Source organism: Carcharhinus amblyrhynchos, chromosome 6 (genome assembly GCF_965287045.1).
Source record: "Carcharhinus amblyrhynchos chromosome 6, sCarAmb.v2.hapA, whole genome shotgun sequence".
Classification (NCBI taxonomy): Eukaryota; Metazoa; Chordata; class Chondrichthyes; order Carcharhiniformes; family Carcharhinidae; genus Carcharhinus; species Carcharhinus amblyrhynchos.
The window spans coordinates 74,546,321-74,567,132 of NC_137329.1; the positions used below are offsets into that span (position 1 = coordinate 74,546,321).

Genomic DNA, 20,812 nt, shown 5'->3' on the forward strand with positions numbered 1-20,812 from the left:
CAGAGAGAGAAAGGGAGAGAGAGACACTGCCTGCATCAGATAGAGAGAGACACTGCCTGCATCAGAGGGAGAGGGAGACACTACCTGCATCAGAGAGAGAGAGAGAGGGACACTGCCTGCATCAGATAGAGAGAGAGACACTGCCTGCATCTCAGAGAGAGAGACACTGCCTGCATCAGAGAGAGAGAGACACTGCCTGCATCAGAGAGAGAGAGAGACACTGTCTGCATCAGAGAGAGAGAGAGAGACACTGTCTGCATCAGAGAGAGAGAGAGAGACACTGCCTGCATCAGAGAGAGAGAGACACTGTCTGCATCAGAGAGAGAGAGAGACACTACCTGCATCTCAGAGAGAGAGAGAGAGACTGCCTGCATCAGAGAGAGAGAGACACTGCCTGCATCAGACAGAGAGAGACACTACCTGCATCAGAGAGAGAGAGAGAGACACTACCTGCATCAGAGAGAGAGAGAGAGACACTACCTGCATCAGAGAGAGAGAGAGAGACACTACCTGCATCAGAGAGAGAGAGAGAGACACTACCTGCATCAGAGAGAGAGACACTGCCTGCATCAGAGAGAGAGAGAGAGAGAGACACTACCTGCATCAGAGAGAGAGAGAGACACTGCCTGCATCAGAGAGAGGGACACTGCCTGCATCAGAGAGAGAGAGAGACACTACCTGCATCAGAGAGAGAGAGACACTGCCTGCATCAGAGAGAGAGAGACACTGCCTGCATCAGAGAGAGAGAGACACTGCCTGCATCAGAGAGAGAGAGAGAGAGAGACACTACCTGCAGGAGAGAGAGAGAGAGAGAGAGGGACACTGTCTGCCTCAGAGAGAGAGAGAGAGACACTGTCTGATCAGAGAGAGAGAGAGAGAAACATTGCCTGCATGAGAGAGAGAAAGAGACACTGCCTGCATCAGAGAGAGAGAGACACTGCCTGCATCAGAGAGAGAGAGAGAGAGAGACACTACCTGCATCAGAGAGAGACAGAGACACTACCTGCATCAGAGAGAGAGAGAGACACTGCCTGCATCAGAGATAGAGAGAGAGAGGGACACTGCCCGTATCAGAGAGAGAGAGAGAGAGAGGGACACTTGTCTGCCTCAGAGAGAGAGAGAGAGAGAGAGAGACACTGCCTGCATCAGAGAGAGAGAGAGAGGGAACTGCCCGTATCAGAGAGAGAGAGAGGGACACTTGTCTGCCTCAGAGAGAGAGAGAGAGAGAGAGAGACACTGCCTGCATCAGAGAGAGAGAGACACTGCCTGCATCAGAGAGAGAGAGACACTGCCTGAATGAGAGAGAGAGACACTGCCTGCATCAGAGAGAGCAAGAGAGACACTGCGTGTACCAGAGAGAGAGAGAGTGAGACACTGCCTGCATCAGAGAGAGAGGGGGACACTGCCTGTATCAGAGAGAGAGAGAGAGAGAGACACTGCCTGTATCAGAGAGAGAGAGAGAGAGAGACACTGCCTGCATTAGAGAGAGAGAGAGAGAGAGACACTGCCTGCATTAGAGAGAGAGAGAGAGAGAGACACTGCCTGCATTAGAGAGTGAGAGACACTGCCTGCATCAGAGAGAGCGAGAGGGACACTGCGTGTATCAGAGAGAGAGAGAGTGAGACACTGCCTGCATCAGAGAGAGAGAGGGTGGGGGGACACTGCCTGTATCAGAGAGAGAGAGAGACACTGCCTACATCAGAGAGAGAGAGAGAGAGACACTGCCTGCATCAGAGAGAGAGAGAGAGAGAGACACTGCCTACATCAGAGAGAGAGAAAGAGAGACACTGCCTACATCAGAGAGAGAGAGGGACACTGCCTGCATCAGAGAGAGAGAGACACTGCCTGTAAGAGAGAGGGAGACACTGCCTGTATTTGAGAGAGAGAGACACTGCCCGTAAGAGAGAGAGAGAGACACTGCCTCTATCAGACTGAGAGAGAGAGGGACACTGCCTGTATCAGAGCGAAAGAGAGACACTGCCTGCATCAGAGAGAGAGAGAGAGAGAGGGACACTGCCTGCATCAGAGAGAGAGAGAGAGAGAGACACTGCCTGCATCAGAGAGAGAGAGAGACACTGCCTGCATCAGAGAGAGAAAGGGAGAGAGAGACACTGCCTGCATCAGATAGAGAGAGACACTGCCTGCATCAGAGGGAGAGGGAGACACTACCTGCATCAGAGAGAGAGAGAGAGGGACACTGCCTGCATCAGATAGAGAGAGAGACACTGCCTGCATCTCAGAGAGAGAGACACTGCCTGCATCAGAGAGAGAGAGAGAGAGAGACACTGCCTGCATCAGAGAGAGAGACACTGCCTGCATCAGAGAGAGAGAGAGAGAGAGACACTGCCTGCATCAGAGAGAGAGAGAGAGAGAGACACTGCCTGCATCAGAGAGAGAGAGAGAGAGAGACACTGCCTGCATCAGAGGGAGAGAGAGAGACACTGCCTGCATCAGAGGGAGAGAGAGAGACACTGCCTGCATCAGATAGAGAGAGAGAGAGAGACACTGCCTGCATCAGAGAGAGAAAGAGAGAGAGAGACACTGCCTGCATCAGATAGAGAGAGAGAGACACTGCCTGCATCAGAGAGAGAGAGAGAGGGACACTGCCTGCATCAGATAGAGAGAGAGACACTGCCTGCATCAGAGAGAGAGACACTGCCTGCATCAGAGAGAGAGAGAGAGAGAGACACTGCCTGCATCAGAGGGAGAGAGAGAGACAGTGCCTGCATCAGAGAGAGAGAGAGAGGGACACTGCCTGCATCAGAGAGAGAGACACTGCCTGCATCAGAGAGAAAGAGAGAGAGAGACACTGCCTGCATCAGAGAGAGAGAGAGAGACAGTGCCTGCATCAGAGAGAGAGAGAGAGGGACACTGCCTGCATCAGAGAGAGAGAGAGAGAGAGACACTGCCTGCATCAGAGAGAGAGAGAGAGACACTGCCTGCATCAGAGGGAGAGAGAGAGACACTGCCTGCATCAGAGAGAGAAAGAGAGAGAGAGACACTGCCTGCATCAGAGAGAGAGAGAGACAGTGCCTGCATCAGATAGAGAGAGAGAGGGACACTGCCTGCATCAGAGAGAGAGAGAGAGAGAGACACTGCCTGTAAGAGAGAGAGAGAGAGAGACACTGCCTGTATCAGACTGAGAGAGAGAGGGACACTGCCTGTATCAGAGAGAGAGAGGGACACTGCCTGTATCAGAGAGAGAGAGAGACACTGCCTGCATCAGGGAGAGAGAGAGAGAGGGACACTGCCTGCATCAGAGAGAGAGAGAGAGAGAGAGACACTGCCTGTATCAGAGAGAGAGAGACACTGCCTGCATCAGAGAGATAGAGAGGGACACTGCCTGCATCAGAGAGAGAGAGGGACACTGCCTGCATCAGAGAGAGAGAGGGACACTGCCTGCATCAGAGAGAGAGAGAGAGAGACACTGCCTGCATCAGAGAGAGAGAGAGAGACACTGCCTGCATCAGAGAGAGAGAGAGAGAGACACTGCCTGTATCAGAGAGAGAGAGAGAGACACTGCCTGCATCAGAGAGATAGAGAGGGACACTGCCTGCATCAGAGAGAGAGAGGGACACTGCCTGTATCAGAGAGAGAGAGAGAGAGAGAGACACTGCCTGCATCAGAGAGAGAGAGAGACACTGCCTGCATCAGAGAGACAGAGAGAGACACTGCCTGCATCAGAGAGAGAGAGAGAGAGAGTGACACTGCCTGCATCAGAGAGAGAGAGGGAGACTGCCTGTATCAGAGAGAGAGAGAGGGACACTGCCTGCATCAGAGAGAGAGAGAGAGAGAGAGGGACACTGCCTGTATCAGAGAGAGAGAGAGAGAGAGAGACACTGCCTGCATCAGAGAGAGAGAGGGACACTGCCTGCATCAGATAGAGAGAGAGACACTGCCTGCATCAGAGAGAGAGACACTGCCTGCATCAGAGAGAGAGACACTGCCTGCATCAGAGAGAGAGAGAGAGACACTGCCTGCATCAGAGAGAGAGAGAGAGACACTGCCTGCATCAGAGAGAGAAAGAGAGAGAGAGACACTGCCTGCATCAGATAGAGAGAGAGAGAGAGACACTGCCTGCATCAGAGAGAGAAAGAGAGAGAGAGACACTGCCTGCATCAGATAGAGAGAGAGAGGGACACTGCCTGCATCAGAGAGAGAGAGAGAGAGACACTGCCTGCATCAGAGAGAGAGACACTGCCTGCATCAGAGAGAGAGACACTGCCTGCATCAGAGAGAGAGAAAGAGACACTGCCTGCATCAGAGAGAGAGAGACACTGTCTGTATTTGAGAGAGAGAGAGAGACACTGCCTGTAAGAGAGAGAGAGAGAGACACTGCCTGTATCAGACTGAGAGAGAGAGAGACACTGCCTGCATCAGAGAGAGAGAGACACTGCCTGCATCAGAGAGAGAGAGAGAGACACTGCCTGCATCAGAGAGAGAGAGAGAGAGACACTGCCTGCATCAGATAGAGAGAGAGAGGGACACTGCCTGCATCAGAGAGAGAGAGAGAGAGACACTGCCTGCATCAGATAGAGAGAGAGAGACACTGCCTGCATCAGAGAGAGAGAGACACTGTCTGTATTTGAGAGAGAGAGAGAGACACTGCCTGTAAGAGAGAGAGAGAGAGAGAGACACTGCCTGTATCAGACTGAGAGAGAGAGGGACACTGCCTATATCAGAGAGAGAGAGAGACACTGCCTGCATCAGAGAGAGAGAGAGAGAGAGGGACACTGCCTGCATCAGAGAGAGAGAGAGAGAGACACTGCCTGCATCAGAGAGAGAGAGAGAGAGAGACGGACACTGCCTGCATCAGAGAGAGAGAGAGAGTGACACTGCCTGCATCAGAGAGAGAGAGGGAGACTGCCTGTATCAGAGAGAGAGAGAGGGACACTGCCTGTATCAGAGAGAGAGAGAGAGAGACACTGCCTGCATCAGAGAGAGAGAGAGGGACACTGCCTGCACCAGAGAGAGAGAGAGAGACTGCCTGTATCAGAGAGAGAGAGAGAGAGAGGGACACTGCCTGCATCAGAGAGAGAGAGAGAGGCACTGCCTGAATCAGAGAGAGAGAGGAATCCAATAAGCCAGGGTGACCAACTCGGATGCGATAGAAAAAGGAACACTGTGACCAAAGGCCTGGGAAAGGGGGAGGGGATGCAGACGACCCAGTTGAAAAGGAGTTGGATGGAGAGGTGTGTGGTTTAAAGGATAGAAAATCAGATTTAACAAATTTTATGAGACCGAACACAATATTTAATTGGCCACAAAATTTAATCAGTTCTGCTACCCGGTTCATGGCTTACAGCTGCTGGCATAAATCTTGCAATTCCAAACCTTCATTCTTCGAGGGCAATTTGAGATGGGTAATGGAAAATGCTGGCCCATGAAAGAATTTTGAAAAATCTTGACTGCAGAATGTCTGTAGAATAGAGACTGAAGTTGATTCCATTTTTATAACACTGTTTTCATCTTTATCTGTAATTAATTTGTGTGTGTCTACATGTGTGTGCTTGTATATATATATATATGTGCATGCACATGTGTGCATGTCTGTGTACACATGCATGTATATATAAGTGTATGTCACATTTTCTTTTGTAGCCTCCAGAGCAAGATTGTAAAATAAACACAGTTTTTGTGACCAATGATGAGTTATTCCAGGCTTTCTCAAACTTTTCCAGCCATGGAATCCTTCATGACCTCCCAATAGCATTGGAGAACTCCAAACATTCTTACCAAGTTGATGACGCTTTGACTGCTCCCAGGAGTCCCTTCCATGGCCGCATGGGAGGGTTTTTTTAAAATTGAGCCTTTCACCTTGCTGTAGATTTTCTTGATCATTTTCTCTGGTCCATACAACATTGACTACTTGTTGGGATATAATTCTGACGGCAGCAGGGGTCTTGTACTGGTCCTCCCCACAAGTGCCCATGAATCGTGATTCTCAGCAAGGATGAGAGAGTAACATCAGAACAAAAGTCACCTCACTTTTTAACACTTGTCACATTAGTGGACGAGTGATAGGGACTGCAATCTCTGGTTGATTTTCAGCTTTGAGGCAGTGCCACTCAGGCCAATTATGATGCCACTGTCCCTGCATCAGAGTCAATCAGGAGAGACCAGAGGACTGGTTTTAGGGTTCAGCACTGAGATGTATAAACTTGCTGAGCGATCAGAGAGACGTTAAGGACCGTGATGTTACAAAGTCATTTTCAATCATTTCTCACGTTCTGATCTAGAATATAATAGAAAAGAATAGAACGTAGAACATAGAACATTACAGCGCAGTACAGGCCCTTCGGCCCTCGATGTTGCGCTAACCAGTGGAACCAATCTAATGATCCTCTAACTTAAACTATTCCAATGTTATCCATATGCCTATCCACTGACCATTTGAATGGCCTTAAAGTTGGCAAGTCCACAACTGCTGCAGGCAGGGCATTCCACACTCTTACTACCCTTACTAGAATCACTACAGTGCAGAAGAAGGCCATTCAGCCCATCAAACCTGCACAGACCACAATCCCACCCAGACCGTATCCCCATAATTCCTTATATTAATCCTCCTAGTCCCCCAGACACTAATGGACAAATTTTCCATGGCCAATCAATCTAACCTGCACATCTTTGAATACATTTGTTCAACAAGGAAGAAAAAAATATCAAGCCAGATTACCTTGGTTTTTTTTCTTGCATATCTCTGGGACATTGGAGTTCGGAAGGCCCCCAAAGCAATGCTTTGGGGAAAATAATGGGAAAAGCAGTTTTGAGGGTTGTTCTCTCTGTCCCCAGGCCTCCCCACACCAGCAGCCAAGAATTAACATGATTGTCATCCGGCAGCAAAGCCTGTTGGCTTTCAATGTCAAATACATCAAGGAAATCAGACAAATCCCTCTGTATAATTCATCACTAATGCAACTTCTAATGTTTATTGCTCAATTTTAAGTCTCGGATTGAAAGATGACTAAATTTAGGCATTGAGTTGTCTTACATCAACCAGTTTGGTGTGAACGCGAGTTCACCCCACCAACCCACAATTACGGGTGTACACACATCTACCAATGGAATGAATGGATTCTTTCACATCATCTTGGGAGAAGTCAGACACTGCATCATACACCACTGTTTGTTTACTGGCCCTATAATTACCCCCACTTAAACATTTGCACGTACAAATAATTAGGAGATATAAATAGTTGGAGACTGGGTCATCTAGTGATTGAATAGTGGAAGTTTATAAAGGCAGTTCAGCAATCACCATTTTTCAATGCTAACCTTAACTCTGATTATCAAATTATAGTTTGGATCATTGTGTGAGATTTCTCTCAATTGGTGAGATTAATTTCCCGCCCCCCCATAATTGACCAATTAGTAGCATTTGATCGTCAGTCTATTGAACAGAGTTGGAGTGCAGGTGGTCTGTGTCCACTGTATTTATTAAAAACCAAAGTGATGGGATAGAATGCCACATAGTCAAATATTCTGATGACGAAGGAAGGTTAGCAGTATAGGCAGAAGCTTAGAATGTCAAAGGTATATTGGGAATAAGTTCACAGGCAAATATGTGAAAAGTGGATTTTAATGCCTCCCAATGTGAGATCATCCACTTTGGACCAAAAAAAGGGTAAAATGGGGGACTTCCTAGATGGTGACAAAGTGGAAACAGCGGAAGTCCAAAAAGACTTGGGAGTCTGAATAGATAAATTATTAATATGTAGTGAGAAGATCCAGAAAGGCTAATGGAATTTTAGAGTTTACACAATAGCTGTATAGAATGCAGTAGAAGATCTTTTTCAGCTATACAAAGCTCTACACCTGGAGTATGTGGCGGCAATGGTGTGGTGATGTTATCACTGTACTAGTAATCCAGAAGCTCAGAGTAATGAGCTATGAGGATCCCACCACAACAGATGTTGAAATTAGAATTAAATAAATATCTGGATTTAAAAGTCTAATGATGAGCATAAAACCATTGCTGATTGTTGTAAAAACCCATCTTGTTCACTAATATCCTTTAGTGGAAATACGCCATCCTTACCCGGTCTGGTCTACATGTGACACCAGACCCTCAGCAATGTGGTTGATTCTTAACTGCCCTGTGGGACGGGCAACAAATGCTGGCCCAGTCAACGATGCCCACATCCCCTGAATGAATTAAAACAAAGTATTGTGGTTAGTTCTGGACACTACATCTTCGCAAGGACATATGCATCTTGTACAGAGTGCCATGTTGATGATTTACCAGAATAATGCCTGGATTCCAGGGATTAAATTACTCAAAAAGGCTTGAATTCCCTGGATTTTAGCAGGTTAAAAGATCTGATCAAACTTTTCAAGATATTAAGGGGAATAAATTGGGTAGTTGAAAAGAAGCTGTTTCCAATGGTTGGGGACTCTCGAACCAAGAGGCATGATCTTAAAGTTGGAGCCAGACCTTTTAAGAGTGAAGTTAGGAAACACTTCTACAAACAAAGCGTGGAAGAGATTTGGAATTCTCTTCTGCAAAAGGCAGTTGATGCAAGATTACTTGTTCATTTTTCAATTGAGATTGATATTACTTTTTGTTAACCAAAATCTAAGGGATGTTGGGCAAATATGGGTGAGTAGATGAAGATCGGTTGCAGGTCAGCCATGTTCTCACTGAATGCTTGAACAATCTGAGAGGGGCTGAATGGTCTACTTTTGTTTTTATGATCAACAATGTTTCAGACCTTTTAAGACTTCATCCTTATAGTCAAGTGGCTGAGTTAATGACATACCTTTCCTTGGAATTGGTTAAGCTTCAAGGACATGGAGTGGTGAATCTTTGTTGACAGAATCATATCCATTCTTCCCATTTCTCTTACTGGGGCTGAATCTGCTATACATGATGTTGGTTCTATCTGGAGGTGCTGGTTTAAATTGTACCCTCCTGAAGCTAGTAAACTCATATATAAGTGATATGAATGTGCTTAGTGCAGACAGACTTGTGCAAGCACTTCATTTCTCTGATAGCAATACTTTAGCACTAGCAATGGTGTTTTTCTACATCTGCTGGGTAAAGATTATTCCAAAGAGTGGAGCAGAAAAGGAAGCTCACAAATCTGACTTAATGAGGGCAATATGCCCTCTTGAGTTTTAAGTCCAAAGAAAAATTCAATTTCATTCAGTTGACCAGAGGGTTGCCAGCCCTTCAGGATTGGCCTGGAGTTTTCAGGAATTGGAAGATTGATCTCCAGAACACTGCAGTGTGCAACCCTGGGAGGAAAATTTTTGGGACATTAAAGTTGATTAGTTTTTTGGTCATTTTTATGAACCTTTCTCTTTCCCAGAGATAAAAAATTGAAAATAGCAACAAAGAAGGCCGTTTGGCTGATAATCAAACATTATCCAATTGGACAATGAGTCTTTTTGCTTTCCACTTGGTGTAGCCAAGTGGTGCAGGAAGACAATGTGTCACAAGGATGGATGTGTTGGCTGACTGATAGCTGGTGTGTGGGAGTACGGGGAAAATTATGTGTTTGAACCTTCAAGGAATACATTTAATCCAAGTTGGAAAATTCAGCTGGCCAGTTTGAATGACACATGCCACAGGGAAAGAAAGAGCTAATGTACAAATTCAGCATTTTCCAAGACACTTTTTGAAGTGTATCCAATTGCAATGCAGGGTTAGCTCTTTCGGTGTCAATCACTAACAACTGTGTAAGTTCATGTGGTAATTATACATGGACACCCCAGCAGGTTAAACTATATTTCTTCTCCCCTAACATCTCAATCTCACTCGTGACCAGATGTGGCTGTCATATTTATATTCTTACAAATGAACTCTCACGTCCTGTCGTCAAAATGGGTTTAATAAAGAGCTTTGGTTTATATTTACCAGCCTTCATGTTTTGGTTAGTTAATAAAGCCTTGCATGATTTAGTCTCTCTGGGTTCCTCATGACCCCACTTTGGACCCCTTTTGGCTGAAATCCCATTTTGAGAATGCCTTTCAGACTCTGGCAATATAATGGGGTCTTTTCCATTCTAAGAAAATGACCATTAGGCCAATGAAAGAGCAGTTCAGTGAAGAGTCACACAAAGGTGTCCGTAAGGTGAAGCAAGACTTCTGCTGGCAAAATGGCTTTCTTATTCACCTTCTTGGGGCCCCCCCAATGACACTTGAACTCATTTGTGCAATGAAGTGATGACTCAAACCTGTTCCTTGCATTCACATTCAGTGCATTGCTTCACAGTGCAGCTCACTGATGTCCTTATTCCACCTTGGTTATCTTCCTGTTTCAGACAAATATATTATTACTTCTGCCACAGTGCTCCTTCTGCTACTTGTTATTTATCTCACCATTTGCCTTATTACCTTTATTGCAACATAATACTATCTTGTTCAGTTGCACACTGACAGTTAACATTATGCTGATGGAATGATGATCAGACAAGCAGCCTTATACTTGTCACTTATAATGTCGCTGAGTGGAAGGGCCTCGCTTATTTTAGGTAGGCAGGCGAAATGGAACCTGAGGAATTTGGGCTTAAATAGCTGAAGTGCATTGTGTTTTGTGATGGTAGCCAAGTTAGTTAGAGGCACCCCAATGCTTTTAAAGGGAGAGGAGTAGGATTTAATTGAGGTTTCACAATGCTTATAAAAAGAGTTATGATTTAACTGTAGTATCACAATGTTTATAAAAGACAGAGAGGAATGATTTAATTAAGGTGTTGCCATGGTTACCAAAGGACCAGAATTGAGGTGTTTAAATGTGTATAAAGGGAGAGAGGTATGATTTGATGCCATTGACGAGGGGAAGAATAAGTGTTGGGGGCACAGCAGAGAATTCATTTCAAGTAGTGTTATGGTTAACAGTACAGCACGTGTACACATCCAATTCCTGACTGGGCTAAGGAAGGAATTCTAGGTGACAGTCACCTTCTCTCTGCATTTGAATAAACCAGACAACACCAGAAAAGAGAGGACGTGGATCTCAGACTATATTGATTTTCAATTGCATAACCATCTGGTGTTGTGAATGCATCTCTCCGGCTGCTGTCCAGCTCTCTACCATGTACTGAATGCCTCCATCTGTCGCTTTCCTGCCTCAGGTCTGTGATCCCAAGTAGTTTGAATTGTAGTCATTATCATTTCCCATCAGTTCCTCTCATTGACTCAGCAAGAGAGAGAAAATTAGACAGATATACTTCAGTTATATAGCACCTTTCTCAACCATCGACACTGCTAAATGCTTTACAGCAAAGGAAGTATTGTTTGAAGTCACTGTAGTAATGTAGGAAACATGGCAACAATTTGCACACAGCAAGCTCCCACCAACAGCAAGGAGATAATTAATCAGGTCATCTTTCTGATGGTGTTGTTTGGGGGATAAGGATCATTCACCAGATCAGCAAAAACGCATCCACTCTTTATTAAAATAGTGCTGAGATACGTCTGCATCCAGCTGAGATGGGTGACAGGGACTATCATTTAACGTCTCATCTGAAAGATTATATGACACAGACAAGGCAAAGCTCTATGCCATGTTTGAAGCCATGAAAGATGATTCTAGATGGTGGACCTGTTTGAATGGGAAAAGGTTCTTGACAATCTGGAAACCTCTCCCCTGGATATCAATTAAAAAATCAAATCTGAAATTGATAAATGTTAGGCACTGGCATTCAGGGTTGCAGATTTGGGTTGAGACAGGGCGGGTGGTAAACATAGTCAGCCATGATCTAACTGAATGATGGAATAGGCTAGAAGGGCTGAATGGCAAGATGCTGCCCTATATTCCTATCCTCTGACAAATAAAATAATCTTGGTTCACACTGCCTGTGGAGTGTGATTTGCTCAGAGTTTTATTCTGTCAGGGTTAATAGTAAAGCATTTGTTGAAGAACTTCTATGGTCAAGTTGCCATCTACGGCAAATGCTGTATTTCGTATACACAGATCATAGTTACTGAATTAATGAGTTAAACCCACATATCAACAGCATTCACAGCTGTCTTCTCATTGTAGCTACAGTTCAGAATTAAGGATGGCTGTCTTGCTTATAACCCAGGATGAAATACATCAGGAGAGGCTTATGCTGAACTCCGTCATAAATCACATACTCGGCTGTGATTGTATTTGTGAGGCCCATTTCAGGAGTTGAATAGATTGCATCTCTGCACTGTGCTACAGTCAGGATTATTTGGAGAGACGGAGAGCAAATTATATTTCCTGATGTCTGCTGCGTGAAATATTCAGCAAATATGAGCTTGAGCTTCAGAAGGTGAACTTGTTTGATTGCACACTCCCTTTCCCGGGATTTAGATGGAAGTGTGAAAGAGGTGGCTTAATGGGGAATATCCGCAATTAATAGGTCCATGCGATGTGTGGCAGCCTTCTTGGTGTGTGCACAAGTGGATGGGTATCATGTATCAGGATTTAGTGGGCACATTTCCATAGAAAGAATTTGTGTCGTAGAATTACAATTGGATAGGGGCACCCAGGAGTGAAACACATTATGTAGAGACAGGTCGATTTTTATGGCACTTTTTGTCATTTTCAAGTTGAAAGGTTTTGAAATGTACTTTTACAAATTTAAGAAGAAAATATATTTTTGGAAATAAATGGAGTTGGGGATGGGAAAAAGGTTGTTTTTACAAAATATATTCGAATAAGTTCTTCTTAAAAAGATACTGAGGCAGTATGTGGCTAAAGTGTGATAGGTTTGATTAAATGCTGACAAACTCTTCACAATTATAGAATTGTTACAGCACAGAAGGAGACCATCATGCTTGCACCAGCTCTCTAAATGAGCAATTCACCTCCTATCTTCTCCCTGTAAACCTGCACATTCTGCAGTTTCAGATGAAAGTCTAATTACTTTTTCAATGCTGTGATTGAACCTGCCTCTGCTCTGGTTTCTCTTCAGATTGTATAAATCTTTTGCCTTTTACCAAAGATTTCCTTGGAGAGAAGCATTCAGGGTTTGAGTGAATTTTTTGTGGCTCTGCTTTTGTGCCTTAAAAGAGGCCACCACACTCTCAGACAGTGTATTCCAGATCCCAACTACACTCTGTCCGGAAATGTATCTCCTCACACCGTTGGTGCATTCCTGATTGTAACATGATGGACTGCTCCCCAAGGAGAGTCCTTGATTGTTTCTATGAATGATATTGCAGGCAAATATTGCTTCTCCAGTGATTGCAAATGATCAGCAATTCACTAGCCTCTCTCAGTAATTGGTAAATATCTCACACCTATTGTATACAAAGTCTATGGTCCCAGGCGTTCGCCAGATCCATGTTCTACCGGGCATTTTTTCTTTTGAATGGGTATGGAGATTGATGAAAACAGAAACACACAGTTCGCATGCTCCAAAAAGGCCACTGAGTCAGGTTTACAGCAAAATCTCAGAGGACAAGCTGTAAACAGTCACAGGAGAATGCAAGAGGATAGTAAGGGAGTTATTATGCTTAAGTCAAGCTCGATAAGCTATTGATGTGATAAAAAATAGTGCATTCATTGTTTTGTGTACCTCATCTTAAAAAAGACTGACGAAGTTTTTGAGGGTACGTGTAAATGATGTTAATATCTCATTCAGATTAACGTTATACCAGCAGGTGATTTATGTTTAGATTTTGGGCACCCTTAAGGGTTAGAAGATGTTTCAATCACTTGTGACAGTGACTCATCTTGTTGTACTGATATGCTAATTGTATATCAACCAGGCACTTAGTTGCCTTAATTGGGAGGATTTCTTGTGTTCAAACATATAGGCGCAGGTTGAAAAAGGTGCTGTTGGTGAGAGATGCATGATGTGTAAGGTGTATATCTGAATGTAAAAGCTTATTAGCTTATGAAGACTATGCTCCAGTTCTATTGTTCAGTTTGGCGATAAAAATTTTAACGCAATTGACTATCCAAACTAAGGCCATAAACTTCTAACGATGTGTGAAATTATTGTCTTGTCATTCTGCTTTTGTTCTTTAATTGTAATGTCAGTAGAGTGTAACAGACTTCTTACTAGTTTGCTCACATGATTGAAAGGGTCCTGCAGTATCGTGATAGATTATGTCCTTCGAGATTTTGTATCTAGAGAGAGCACTTTGAATTGAAGTCCAGATTCCACTGGTGGCTAGGCCAGTTCGAGGTCGTGATTAGCAATTTCACACTGCAGAAATGGGAATACATACAACCAGTAAGACAAGGCAACAACCCCGCCTCCATGATCATCCTCAACACTGGTGCCCCACAAGGCTGTGTTCTCAGCCCCCTGCTATACTCCTTATACATCAATGACTGTGTGGTCAAATTCCCCCTCCAATTTGATTTTCAAGTTTGCTGACAGCACCACCATAGTGGGTTGGATCTCAAGCAATGATGAGACAGTAAGTAGTCTCTCAACACCAGGTTAAAGTTCAACAGGTTTATTTGGAGCACAAGCTTTTGGAGTGCTGCTCCTTGATCAGGTGATCACCTGATGAAGGAACAGCGCTCTGAAAGCTCGTGCTACCAAATTAAACCTGTTGGACGTTAATCTGATGTTGTGAGACTACTTACTGTGCCTACCCCAGTCCAACGCTGGTAACTCTACATCAATGGTGAGACAGAGCACAGGAGTGAGATAGAGAATCTGGTGAACTAGTGCAGCAACAAAAACCTCTCCCTCAACATCAACAAAACAAAGGAGGTTGTCTTCGACTTCAGGAAGCGTAGAGGAGAATATGCCCCTTCTACATCAACGGGGACGAAGTAGAAAGGGTCGAGAGCTTCAAGTTTTTAGGTGTCCAAATCACCAGCAACCTGTCCTGGTCCCCCCCATGCCAACAATATAGTGAAGAAAGCAAACCAATGCCTCTACTTTCTCAGAAGAATAAAGAAATTTGGCATGTCAGCTACGACTCTCACCAACATTTACAGGTGCACCATAGAAAGTATTCTTTCTGGTTGTGTCACAGCTTGGTATGGCTCCTGCTCTGCCCAAGACCATAAGGAACTGCAAAAGGTTGTGAATGTAGCCCAATCCGTCACGCGAACCAGCCTCCCATCCATTGACTCTACACTTCCTGCTGCCTCGGCAAAGCAGCCAGCATAATTAAGAACCCCACGCACCCCGGACATTCTCTCTTCCACCTTCTTCCATCAGAAAAAAGATACAAAAAGTCTGAGGTCACGTACCAACGGACTCAAGAACAGCTTCTTCCCTGCTGCTATCAGACTTTTGAATGGTCATACCTTGCATTATGTTAATCTTTCACTACTGTAACAATACATTCTGTACGATATCATTTCCTTCTGTATGAATAGTATGCTTTGTCTGTATAGCATGCAAGAAACAATACTTTTCACTGTATATTAATACATGTGACAACAATAAATCAAATCGGATCAAAATCTCGAGCCAGACTCGCCATGGTAACTGTGCTTCATGACATGCAATGGCTACCAAAGCAATCTAATGACCTAACAATTAAAGAAACGGCCCAATGCACCATTAAACAACACAGATTAGATCCCAATTCTTGATGTGCTTTGTATTGACTGGTTTTAATTGGGAGAACATTGGGTGTTTCATAATGGGCTTGCGTAAGGTAGGAAATGGAAACTTGGGTTCCTATTTTTGAAGGCTGTGCAGTCATCCTATTGAAAGGCGCGTATGTATTTTGGGCAGTAGGGGGGGATTTGGTGAGCGTAAGGCTAGACTTTGCTGTGACAACTCACACCATAAAACCTGCTAGCTAGGATTATACAAGTAGAATGACCACTTGAATGAATTATGGTAGGCTTGTGGATTTTGGGCCAACTGAACGTTCAAGGCTGAGATCAATAGATCTTTGAGGGGCAATGGTATCAAAGAAAATGGAACTGAGGTGGATAAATGGAGTTGAGTGAATGAACACAAGTCTGAGAGACTGCATGGCCTACTGTGTTAACTGTACTCCTGACTATGTCCTAGATTAGGACTTCAATGTGGGTCAGGTCCTTCAGGAGTGAGTTGGCAAAATAGAGCATTTGAAGATGGAGCAGCAGACACTGTTAACATTTTGTTGTGCCGCCCCCACCCACCCTCTTACCCCACCCACAAATGGAGAACATGCTTCAGACCTCTTGCAGTCCAATATTTTCTGGTGCTGATGGTAATACATTCATCTGATCTGTGTTTCTGTAACAGAATGGCAAGCAGCCAATTTGTATGGTCTGTCACACAGATAAACATAACTGGATGGATATTTGTATAAATTGCTTTTTATTGAGTAAAGGATCCACTGATAATGGAGACGGTGGTTTCATCTGAGTCAGCTGACCTAGACTGTTAGATGTGGAGCATTTTAGTATCAGCAGTAACCCAACATAGAAGTCCAGCGTTAAAACAGCACAGGTCAGAAAATAGAGTATTCTGGCGGATTTTGGCTACCAAGGTGGAAATCTCGAATTGGGATATTTCTTGAATCTGTCTTGGTAAAAAAAACCCCAACGGGCACAATTTTCACTCCAGTGGTTGTGTTGGTGTGGTGAGGAAAGACAGATGCAGATAACCAAGGAGTCCGATCTGGGAACAGGGTATAGGCAGCCAAAGGGGCAGACAGGTGTTGTGGCGGGCTAGTTTTTGGTTCTCTGAGACTTTCTCACAGTTAATTCTAATGCTGTTAGGTCCTCTAGCACTCACACTCCCTTAACTCCCATTTGCACCCTCCACTCATCCAGTATTCATCATAGGCAGATCTCAGGAGCTATGTGCAAATAAGAAAAACTTCTGACAATCTAATATAGCTCTCATGCATACATGTTTAATAGTGGAAAAAAAACTGCCATTCATTAAATCCAATCAAAACATTTAAATCTCCTCAAGTAATGAATCTCTTATGAAAACAAATTTTATTTAGACACCATAGCAACAGAGCTGATCCTTTAATAGCCTTTTAAAACATCAATCAAACTGTGAACTCAGAACCCCTGTATAAATAGTTACAGCTTGATGATGTCATAACATTTTGGAAATGTCAACAAAGAATTTTGTTGGACATACATTAACAGCTGATATTTTTTCTAACCTATACCTGCCGGTGAAATCAATCCAGCCTGCTTTTTTTTTCTTATAAACCTTATTTAATCTTCAAGGGTATTTACATCTATGCCATCACTTTGTAATTCCTACATTGCAGGTTAAAGTCCTTGCAACAGCTTAAATGGGATCTGTTTGAACTCAGCACTACATTCAAATCTCCCTGCTAAACGTGGGTTTCCCTTGCATGTGAATCACATCTGCACCCACCCCCACCTTTCCCTTCTTTCACTTCTGGGTCCTGTTTGCTATTTTCTAAGGTCTATGGAATTCTACCTACTCTGTGAAAGGTGGCCCATTAGAATCATAGAATCCTACTGTGCAGAAGGAAGCCATTTGGCCATCGAGTCTGCACTGACTACAATTTTACCCAGATCCTATTCCCATAACCCCATGCATTTATCCTAGCTAGTCCCCCTAACACTAATGGGGATTGAATATAAAAGTAGGGAGGTCTTGCTGCAGCTGTATAGGGCATTGGTGAGGCCGCAGCTGGAGTACTGTGTGCAGTTTTGGGCGCCGCACCTGCGCAAAGATATTTTGGCCTTGGAGGGAGTGCAGACGAGGTTTACTAGGCTGATACCGGAGTTGAGGGGGTTGAACTATGAGGAGAGGCTGAATAAACTAGGCTTGTACTCGTTGAAGTTTAGAAGAATGAGGGGAGATCTCATTGAGACGTATAAGATGATGAATGGGTTGGATAGGATAGAGGTGGAGAGACTCTTCCCACTGAAAAAAGACAGTAGGACTAGGGGGCACAGCCTCAAGATAAAGGGGGGGCGTTTTAGAACGGAGTTGAGGAGGAACTTCTTCACTCAAAGGGTGGTGAATCTCTGGAATTCTCTACCCGTTGAAGTGGTGGAGGCTGCCTGGCTAAATATTTTTAAGACGCGGGTTGATGGGTTTTTGATAAGAGAGGGGATTAAGGGTTATGGGGAGAGGGCGGGAAAGTGGAACTGAGCCACGACAGATCAGCCATGATCTTATTGAATGGCGGGGCAGGCTCGAAGGGCCAGATGGCCTACTCCTGCTCCTATTTCTTATGTTCTTATGTTCTTATGTTAATTTAGCATGGCCAATCCACCTAACCCACACATCTTTGGACCTCATAACCTTTATATCTCAGTGATTACAACATGCTTTTTCTTTCATTCTGACCCAACAGTATACAGAAGCAGACAGTAATACAAACTGTACAAAGCTGAAATCATCATTTACTTCTTTGACTGCCTGAGGCAAAATGTTACTCAATAGAAGCTGATTAAGGGAGTCTCTCAGATTGCTCAGTGTGTGGATGAACAGACTGTGTGTCATTATCATTGAGGTTAATCATGGGTCTCAAATGAACTAAAATAGACCTGAAAATTCAGTATATGTTCTGGAAATAAATGGGCCTGTGTGGCAGAGACTTTGATGGCCTTTCTATCAGGATAGTCATAATGTTGCTACATCAGTATTGGAGGGAACATGAGTTCAGCTTTCACCATTCAGTCTGAGAATTTGAATTTAATATTAAAAATTTGGAAATTTAAAAATAGCTCTCAGTAAAGCTATCAAAGCTGGTTGATTGTCACTAAAGATCAATTTGGTTCACTAACATTTTTTAGGGGAGGAAACCTCGATCCATGCGTGACTCCATTCCCAAGTCATAGAGGTTTACAGCATGGAAACAGGCCCTTCAGCCCAACTTGTCCATGCCACCCTTTTTTAAAATCTAATCCCAATTGCCCACATTTGGGCCGATATCCCTCTATTCCCATCATACCCATGTAACTATCTAAAAGATAAAATTGTACCCGCCTTTCCTACTATCTCTGGCAGCTTGTTCCAGACACTTACCACCCTCTGTGTGAAAAAATTGCCTCCCTGGACACTTTCGTATCTCTCCCCTCTCACCTTAAACCTATGCCCTCTAGTTTTAGATTCCCCTACCCTTGGGAAAAGATATTGGCTATCTACCTTGTCTACACCCCTCATTATTTTATAGACCTTTATAAGGTCACCCCTCAGCCTCCTACGCTCCAGAGAAAAATTCCCAGTCTATTCAGCCTCTCCTTATAACTCAATCCATCAAACCGCGATAGCATCTTCGTAAATCTTTTCTGCACTCTTTCTAGTTTAATAATACCCTTTCTATAATAGGGAGACCAGAATTGCACACAGTATTCCAACACTGCTGTTGGTATTTCTTGTAACTCGTCCTAGCAGGACATCTGTGGTCATGGTCTGTCACCCTCATCTCTCACGTGCCATCCTCACATATCCACTGTAGCTTGTTTGCAGCCACTCTGAGGTTCGTCAACCAACTACGCCAAGATCAACTCCTTTTTCTCCTGCCTTCCCCTTTACCATCACTGCAGCTTTTCAGCTCTGATCAAATGGCCAAACACTGACATTTCCAATTCTGGATGTTACTTTTTCAAGTTCTCTTGCAATTTCAAGCACCTCTTCATTTGTCTTATGATCTGTATACAGAACGTTCAGCAAATGTCTTTGCATCTACATTTCAAAGGCCTCTGTTTTCTTCCTTAGATCTTTATTTATTGTCTGGGTTTCTGAGGTGATTGAACATCTGTTTGGTCATGGGGTAGATTTTTTCAGAAAGGCTTTGATTGGGTATTTTTTGGGCAGTTCGTTATTACTGACTGATCATAGACTCAAATCACCTGAGTTTACAGCGTGCAGTTTAGAATATGGAAATATGGGAGAGACCCTGCTCCCCAGACTGGAAGAACAGCCGAGTGAGACAAGGAATGGAGTTAAAGACTACTTATAACCAGCAGTAATAAATTCAGAGAAATGCATGTGCCTTAAATGGCTATATGTTGGGACAAAAATATTGGTTATCTTCAGAAAGATAAAGATGCAAACATTTATCAGGCAAAATTATTTGTGTATGAAAGTTTTGATAGGGTGGACATTGGCACAGTGGTTAGCACTGTTGCATCACAGCACCAGGAACCCGGGTTTGATTTGGATGATTGTGTGGAATTTGCATGTTCTCCCCGTGTCTGTGTGGGTTTCCTCTGGGTATTCCTGTTTCTTCCCACACTGCAAAGATGTGCAGATTAGGTGGACTGGCCTTGCTAAGTCGTCCCTTAGTGTCCAAAGATGTGTAAGTTAGGTGGCAGGGTGATAGGCCAAGGTAAGTTTCTCTTTCAGACAGTTGATGAAGACTTAATGGGTTGAATGGCCTCCCTTTGCATTGAAGAGATTCTATGATAGTTGACTTGGTCACACAATTCTTCAGAAATGCACCAAGATGAGAGTTCTTAAAAAGCTAATGATTTAAGACTGGCTTTTGCTTCCCCAAAGATTGTACATGATGAACAATTTGTTAGCCCATCTCTGTAATTGGCAAACACATCACAGCCATTTTTTTCAAGTAGTTCAATGAAGAGTGCAGAAAGGCATGCTCGGCACAACACCAGACATGCCTAAAAAATGAGGTGACAACCTGGTGAAGCTACAACATGGGACTATCTGCATGCCAAACAACAACAGCAAATGGTGAACAGAGCTAAACGATTCCACAACTAGTGGGTCAGATCTAAGCTTTATAGTCCTGCCACATCCAGCCATGAATGGAGAGAGTTAGTTAAGCAATTCACTGGAGAAGGACACTCCACAAATATCCCCGTTCTCAACAATGGATGAGCCTGGCACGTCAGTGCAAAAGATAAGACTGAAGGAAGCATTTGTTGCAGTCTTCAGCCAGAAGTGGTGAATGGATGAGCAATCTCAGTCTCCTCCAGAGGTCCCCAGCTTCACAGATACCAATCTTCAACCAA

General features: G+C 44.0%; 1 protein-coding gene and 1 non-coding gene across 6 annotated transcripts in view; both read left to right on the forward strand.

Annotated features, from left to right (window-relative positions):
* Positions 1-20,812, forward strand: part of LOC145344009 (DENN domain-containing protein 5B) — a 279,289-nt gene that overhangs the window by 148,759 nt on the left and 109,718 nt on the right. The gene's annotated exons all lie outside the window — the stretch shown is intronic.
* On the forward strand, positions 12,869-12,980 carry LOC145344624 (U5 spliceosomal RNA). The gene has a single exon (XR_013886921.1). It is a non-coding gene; the product is annotated as a U5 spliceosomal RNA (small nuclear RNA).